Source organism: Entelurus aequoreus, linkage group LG10, assembly GCF_033978785.1.
Source record: "Entelurus aequoreus isolate RoL-2023_Sb linkage group LG10, RoL_Eaeq_v1.1, whole genome shotgun sequence".
NCBI lineage: Eukaryota > Metazoa > Chordata > Actinopteri > Syngnathiformes > Syngnathidae > Entelurus > Entelurus aequoreus.
The window spans coordinates 79,098,713-79,107,062 of record NC_084740.1 but is presented as its reverse complement, the minus strand read 5'-3'; the positions used below and the strand labels follow the sequence as shown (position 1 = coordinate 79,107,062).

General features: G+C 37.5%; 1 long non-coding RNA gene across 1 annotated transcript in view; it reads left to right on the top strand.

The window, feature by feature from the left end:
- Positions 1-313: 313 nt before the first annotated feature.
- The window catches only part of LOC133659081 (uncharacterized), a 14,151-nt gene continuing 6,114 nt past the window's right edge, over positions 314-8,350 (top strand). The window contains exon 1 of the long non-coding RNA XR_009827597.1: positions 314-507. This is a non-coding gene — a long non-coding RNA (uncharacterized LOC133659081). The remainder of the gene's footprint in view (positions 508-8,350) is intronic.

Sequence of the window (8,350 nt, the reverse complement as noted above, 5' to 3'; positions counted from 1 at the left end):
TTAAGTTAAAGGTGAATATTCCTGAGAAAGACAAGACAGTGAAATAAGGTCTAATTGGGCACTATATTGTATGTTTAGGAGTGATGTGGATGTGTGAAAATATATGGGAAAGGCATACAGTATTGTTACGGTAATTATAACTCCAGTGATACAGTAACGGTTTAAAGATAGTTTATTGAGTGTTTTGATGAAAATAGAGGTGAAGATAAAGTAAAAGACATTGACATGATAATACAAAGTGACAAAAGATATGGGAAATGAAGTGAATTGTGAATTTGTAATTTCTGTTAATAAATTCTGATGAGAGCGATCAGCCTGTGAACAACTGAAACATTCTGTGTGCTTTTTCCTCCTGTTTAACAGGACACTATTATCTGACTGCTTGTCTTGGCTACCTGGGACCTGCAACAAGTGGCGTTCCACAGGGGAGAATTTCAGGTCCATTGGCTTTCCATAAATCTGTGACACTGCTGACTGCTGATTAAAGACTACAGTATTTTCCGGACGGTAAGCCACAACTTTTTTCCTACGCTTTGAACCCTGCGACCAATTTATAGATTTAAAGTTAAAGTACCCATGATTGTCACACACACACTTGGTGTGGCGAAATTATTCTCTGCATTTGACCCATCACCCTTGATCACCCCCTGGGAGGTGATCAAGGGTGACCACTATGAGCAGCAGTGGTGGCCGCGCCCGGGAATCATTTTTGGTGATTTAACCCCCAAGTCCAACTATTGATGCTGAGTGCCAAGCAGGGAGATAATGGCTCCCATTTTTTTTATAGTCTTTGGTATGACTCGGCCGGGGTTTGAACTCACGAACTACCAATCTCAGGGCGGACACTCTATTAGATTTTTTGGAAAAAAGAATGGAAAAAACCCCCTCAAACTGCTGTAAAATGTGTTATTATTCATTATTTTTCCACTGTAAATGAGTCAATCTTTTTAAAACTACCTTAATGTGAAAAAAGACATCATATTGTTTATTTGTGTTGTTGTTGTTGTTGTTATTTTTAAGCCGTTGTTATGTTTAAAGTTAAAAGTTAGCTTTGCTAATGGCCATAATTGTTTTGTATTCAACAAATAGTTTTCATACAACACTGACAGAGACACTGAAAAGGTGGGTAGTTTGTGCTACGGCGCCATCTTTTGGACGAGTTCGCTCACTGCAGGTGCTGCAGGTTGAAAATGTACTCTGTTTCGTGTCTTGAACCAGAAGTATATCCAGTTTCGTCTACTATTCGTCTGTAACGTTTCTTCTTAAAAAGATTCTTCTTTTATCACTCCAAGCAACGGTTGTAAGTTTTGCAATATAACTAAAACAATCCATACCTACTAAATCGTCCCATCTGTGATGTCTGTAGTAGGGTTTTTATGCACATTTGTACTTGCTATCGTAATGTAATCAGGCTAGTGTCGTTAACATTAGCAAATATGCTAACGTATTTACAAGTGTTTGTGTTAGTACCATTAACTTAAAATGGCATTCTTTTTGTATTATTTCAGTTTTATAAATTCACCAAAACGCCACCGTGGAGTTATTGAGTCTGTTTAGCTGATTCTAGAGCTAGCTTCCGCAGCTAGTGGGTCCATGACCATAACTTCTGTTTTGTTTGATCAGCCGTTTTACTGCCGCGGTACATGCACCGTTTGGAAACAATTAAGGTATGTAAATAAATATTTACAAAATCTTTCGTACTGGTTTATATGTGCGACTTATGGTCTGGTGCGGTTAACATATGCTAAAATCCGTAAATTTTTTCTAAATAATCTTACTCATCTCACCATATGTAATGTAACTTACTTCACCGAGTATTATTTATTTATTTTTATTGTGATTATTTATGGAGTGTATTGTGAATAAATTGAGAACAGGAAGTGAACAAAAGTTTTAGGAACTGTTATGTAAAAGAAAAGGGGTAGGATTAAATAAGCTCTGCTTCTTCCTACTCCTTTTCGAACATGTTGAAAAGAGAAACTGGAAATTGTGATGTATCATGTTGTATACATGCATGTTCGAAATAAACTCAAACTCAATCAAAATATATATTTCTTCTAAAATTTGGTGGGTGCGGCTTAAATAGCGGTGCGCTCTCTATAGCCCGCAAGGTGCGGTAACTTAAAATCACACCTGTTCCACATTGCTTTAAACTTGTGACTTTTTAAAAGGTTCACATTTCACGATACATCATATTATAGTCATTTAATTCTGCCTTCTGTGTGTGCTTTTGAACTGAATCTGTTCTGGGTTTTTATTTGTTAGTTTTTTACTTATATTTGCTATTTCATTCATTCGTTTTTTTTACTCTATAAAGCGTCTGAGTTTTTTAAAACAACCCGGTAAATAAGATGTATTATTATTATTGTAAAGGTTTAACCCCTTCATGCCCATCAAACATTTTTAACGATTAACTAATTTATGTATTTATTAATTTACATTAGTTTTTTCTTTTAATTAATTTTCACTTGCAAAATAAAGCAACAAACGTGTTATGATTACTATTATTATTTACAATATACTTTATTTTATTTTAATTTAATGTTATATTCATTTTTTAAAAATATGGCCTTAATAGTCTTTTGGTTGAATAGCTAATGTTGCATTTGTGTAAATAGGGGGCAGTATTACAAATGTATACTTATTTCTGCTCCTTTTTATTCAGGATTTATTTCAATGGTGTATAAATTACTTTTATTCAATATTGAGTGAATTAGGTAAAAATAAAAATTGAAATGTATTCTGTGTAGTTTGTAAATACAGAAAGTATTTTCAGAAGAGTGGAAGATTTGATAACTGCATTTTTTGTATTGTTTGATTTATAATTTGACAAAAGCTAATTTTAATTGTTCATATTACTTTTATTCATCAATATATCCTGTACATTTACATTACAATGTAATATATAACTATTCTTTTTTTTTAAGCCTTAAACCACAAGATTATGCTAAAATAAATGTGATGTATTTAATTTTTTATCAAATTGTATATGTATTGTGTGTTTTTTTTCTTTTTCTCTCTCTTTCTTTTCTTTTAAATTGTAATTTTACTGCCTTTTTTACATCATGGCCAGGGGACTACAGATGACAACTAGCCTTCTGGCTAATTCTGGCTTTTTTAACCATGTGTAGTCATGTGTTTTATGAAATTGCATTGTCCCCTTTGAAATAAACTACCGTAATTTCCGGACTATAAGCCGCACCTGACTATAAGCCGCACCAGCTAAATCTAGGGGAAAATACAGATTGCTCCATATATAAGCCGCACCCGACTATAAGCCGCAGGGTTTTGATGTGTAATTACCGTAGTATATAGGGGTTCCTGCTACCACGGAGGGGATTGTCGGGACAGAGATGACTGTTTGGGAACGCAAAGCGTCCCATTTATTAACAATAAATCTTTCAATCATTCAATCAAACTTTCACATCTTTGACATGGCGAACAGCATTCGTGCAGAGTACAAATAATACAACGGTGCAAAGTAATACAAAGTACTCGCCTGTACGTTATCAAAATAACCAGCCTACCGGTATATGAAAAGTCAGTCTTTAATCATTGTGTCATCGTCTTCCTCCTGCGTACTAAAACCACCGAAATCCTCTTCGTCGGTGTCGGGGAAGAACAGGCCGTAAATAAGCCGCACCCTTGTATAAGCCGCAGGGACCAGAACGAGGGGAAAAAGTAGCGGCTTATAGTCCGGAAAATACGGTAATCGAATCAAATCTAAGATTATATTTTAGTATTCTTCTGTTATTCTTTAAAATGTATATAATTGTTTTGATCAATTAATTTATATGTATTTTGTTCATTATTTTAAGTATGCATTTAAAGCACTGTGTGTGTCCATATGGTTTATAAAAGTAGAAAAAAACTATCTACTTCACTCCTCGACTTCTTTTGGTGGTTTTGCGTTTTGTATTTCTTCCCCATAGAATTCACCGCCAAAGATCAATAAGTTGTTTTAATTAGCTTTCGCACATTTACAACCTCATATAATAAAGAATTTAAAAAACGCACCACAACAAGACGCGGTCTCACCACCGAAATGTTTTGTTTTTTTAAAGTCGCAAGTTCCTCCATTAGCGGCCATGTTGTTCCCATTAGCGAGCGCATGATGAAAGAGAAACCATATTGTTGCTTTGTTGTTACTGTACTCTCCTGGCTCTGGAACTTTGATGGCCTACTGTACAAACTGCACTTTATTGGAGTCTTGTTCTGCGCTGGTAAACTTTACAATGGGATGTTGGAGGATGCGTGTGGAGCTCGCCGTCGGAAATGAGAGGCACATGTTCACGCATCAAACCCCCCCCCTCCCAAACTGTCGTTGCTAAACTTAAACGAGACTAATGGACTCTTTTTGCGGGGGGCGGGGGGGGGGGGGGGTGACGACGACGACGACGATCCATCACGTGCGCTAGATAAACAATAATATCTTGAAAGGCAGCGGGATGTGTCAGGGCCGATCAGCTGTGGCAATTTTTACCTTCTCCTCGTCCCATCGACTCCATTAAAAGGACATAATGTAGCGGCGGAGTTTCGAACGCTACTAAAGAGACTCCGATTGACCCGCGCAAGGAGAGCAAACGTCCTTGATTACTGCTGTGTGTCTATTTTATCTGATTGGACGCCGGCTCATTCACATACGCCATTAGCACATATAAATAATGTAAAGATCCGCTCTTCTTCTGTTTTTTTTCCACTCAGCTAAGTGCCTGCAAAGGAACCTTGGCCTCCACTTGTCACTCTCCTCCATAGATTAGCGGAAGATTTATTTAAAGTCTGAAAAGCATCATGTTCTTTAGCGTCCTATAAATGTTTCTCGTTGTATTGTGCGAGGAGGAGTCGAGATCTTGTGAAATACTTCATCCGGTCTCACTTTAGTTTTACCATGGTAGCCTTTACACTGCCTGTAAACGCCGCTTTTTCCCCTTCCTTTTCCCCTCCATGTTGGCGCCGTTTATACAGAAGAGAGCATCCGGGAAACAGAATCAGATTTAGAAATACTTTATTAATCCCCGAGGGGAAATTAATATTTCCGCACAATCCCATTTGATTAATTATGGAACTACTAAATTATTAGTTTGTAAGCCCTTAATAAGAAATTCTAGTTGGCAAAAAGGAACTAAAATAAATGGAAAAATATATAAGTTTTATTTAATAAAGAAATCTTTGAAGGCTGCCCCATACAACACATATGGAAAATGGGAGGACTTTTTTGACTGCCCGTTGCCGTGGGATGCAATATTCAAATGAAACTACAAAACCACTATCGATGTGCAAAATCGTTATTTTCAAATTAAAATTATTTATAACATCCTACCCACGGGAAAAATGTTAAAAATATGGAATATGACAGAGTCAGATGATTGCCGATTTTGTTGTCAGGAGCCTGAATCCACCCTACATTTGTTTTGGTATTGTCATATTGTGTCTTCGTTTTGGGTGGAAGTTGAAAAAGTGTGTTTAAAGATTGGTTTGTTTATGAAGCTTGATGTGGTTTCCGTTATTTTAGGAGAGTTCATTGACAGTCATGATTTAGTCAATTTAATTATAGTACTCGGTAAAAGGTTTATTTTTAAGGCCAAAAACAGATATTCACTTAGTATTTCTTTCTTTAAAACATTTATTCAGTATTTTTTAACTTTAGAAAATGATATGGTTGAAAACGATAATGATGCCAAAAAACATAAAAAAAGATGGGAAGTCCTCAAAGGCTTATTTTGAAAATGTAATTTTGTTTATATATGATATGCAATCTGTTGTTGCATTCCCTATTTTAAGTGTACATAAATGAAGGTGTGTGTTACTGAGTTCGACTTGGGTGTTGCTGAGTTCGACTTGGATGTGATCTGGTGCTTAATTTGAAAATGTATTTTTGTATGTGGATTGTATGCAACCTGTTGTGTTCCCTGGTTTTTGGTGTACATGGGTGAAGGTGTGTGTTGCTGAGCCCGATCTGGACGTTATTTGAACTGGACCTGGTTTTAAGAACCCTTTTGAACAATCTGATTTCATTGACAACCCGGTCTGGTGAAGTTAAGGTCCTTTGTTTGTTTTGTTTGAAAGTAAAGCAATATAAAAACAATTACATAAAAGATAGTAATTAATGAAAATGTTAATGGACCAGCACCACACACAATCATGTGTGCTCTAAAGACTGTATCCCTTGCAGACTGTATTATTCTATATTGTAGGAACCAGAAGATTTTTTTTTTTTTTAATAACAGAAAGAGACAGCCCCTTTTGTGTAAATGAGTGTGAATGGGGGAGGGAGGGTTTTATTGGGTTGATGCACTAATGGTAAGTGTATCTTGTGTCTTTTTTTTATGTTGTTTGGAATAAAAAAAATAAAAAAATAAAAAAAATCCCATTTGAGATCAGACAAACATTACAGGGAGACAGAACAGGATCGCTGACGGGTCTGCCAACTTCCGGCGCCCCTTACAAAAAAGTTGAGAAACAGGTAAAGCCTGCTGGGGAGGGGGGGTGGGGGGGAGGAGGGGGGGGTGTCATGAGAAAAACAAATACCGTATTTTTCGGACTATAAGTTGCATTTTTTTTCATAGTTTACCCAGGGGTGCGACTTATACTCAGGAGCGATTTATGTGTGAAATGATTAACACATTAGCGTCAAATATCAAATAATATTATTGATCTCATTGACGTAAGAGACTAGACGTATAAGATTTCATGGGATTTAGTGATTAGGAGTGACAGATTGTTTGGTAAACGTATAGCATGTTCTATATGTTATAGTTATTTGAATGACTCTTACCATAATATGTTACGTTAACATACCAGGCACCTTCTCAGTTGGTTATTTATGCCTCATATAACGTATACTTATTCAGCCTGTTGTTCACTATTCAAATGTCTATTCTTGGTGTTGGGTTTTATCAAATAAATTTCCCCACAAAATGCGACTTATACTCCAGTGTGACTTTTATATGCTTTTCCCCTTCTTTATTATGCATTTTCGAAAGGTGCGACTTATACTCCGGTGCGACTTATACTCCGAAAAATACGGTATTCAGCTCTGGAGAGGGAGTCCAGACTGTGGCCAAGGGGGAAAAAAATACCTCATAGCCATAGCACACATAAGCATGTGTGTAAGAGGGAAACATCAAACATGAAAGAACACAAAGGACATTAAAGACATTAAAAGAGCAGAGCTGATGTAACCAGCCATTCCTACATACAGCTGATTGATTGATTGATTGAGACTTTTATTAGTAGGTTGCACAGTGAAGTACATATTCCGTACAATTGACCACTAAATGGTAACACCCGAATAAGTTTTTCAACTTGTTTAAGTCGGGGTCCACTTAAATTGATTCATGATACAGATATATACTATGATTGCATATACTATCATCATAATACAGTCATCACACAAGATAATCACATTGAATTATTTACATTATTTACAATCAGGGGTGTGGAGGGGGGGGGGGGAGGATATGGACATCAAGTAGTGGACATAGAGAGAGAGAGAGAGAGAGAGAGAGGGAGCGATCAGAAGGCATAAGAAAAAGTATCTGCATTTGATTGTTTACATTTGATTATTAGCAATCCGGGGAGGGTGTTAGTTTAGGGTTGTAGCTGCCTGGAGGTGAACTTTTATTGCGGTTTTGAAGGAGGATAGAGATGCCCTTTCTTTTATACCTGTTGGGAGCGCATTCCACATTGATGTGGCATAGAAAGAGAATGAGTTAAGACCTTTGTTAGTTCGGAGTCTGGGTTTAACGTGGTTAGTGGAGCTCCCCCTGGTGTTGTGGTTATGGCGGTCATTTACGTTAAGGAAGTAGTTTGACATGTACTTCGGTATCAGGGAGGTGTAGCGGATTTTATAGACTAGGCTCAGTGCAAGTTGTTTAACTCTGTCCTCCAACTTGAACCAGCCCACTTTAGAGAAGTTGGTAGGAGTGAGGTGGGATCTGGGGTGGAGGTCTAGAAGTAACCTGACTAGCTTGTTCTGAGATGTTTGGAGTTTAGATTTGAGGGTTTTGGAGGTGTTGGGGTACCAGGAGGTGCATGCGTAATCGAAAAAGATTATAGCTACAAAAGTAAAACAAAGACAACAACAAAAAAACATACACTGTGGTGGCCTCTGCGGTGTTCCACACCATCTTCTACTGGGGTGGGGGGAGCATGGCCAGAGACCGGAGCAGACCCAACAAAGCAACCAAGAGAGCCGACTCCACTCTCGGCCACCCGCTAACTCTCGGCCAGTGTCCAGGAGACCGAGGTGTCCGATACCTGCTCATTCAGCCAAGACACTGTGAAGCTTGTCCGTCCCGGAGCTCAGCCCTGTCTCTTCATCCGCATCTCCTTGAAGATGATGTGTAAA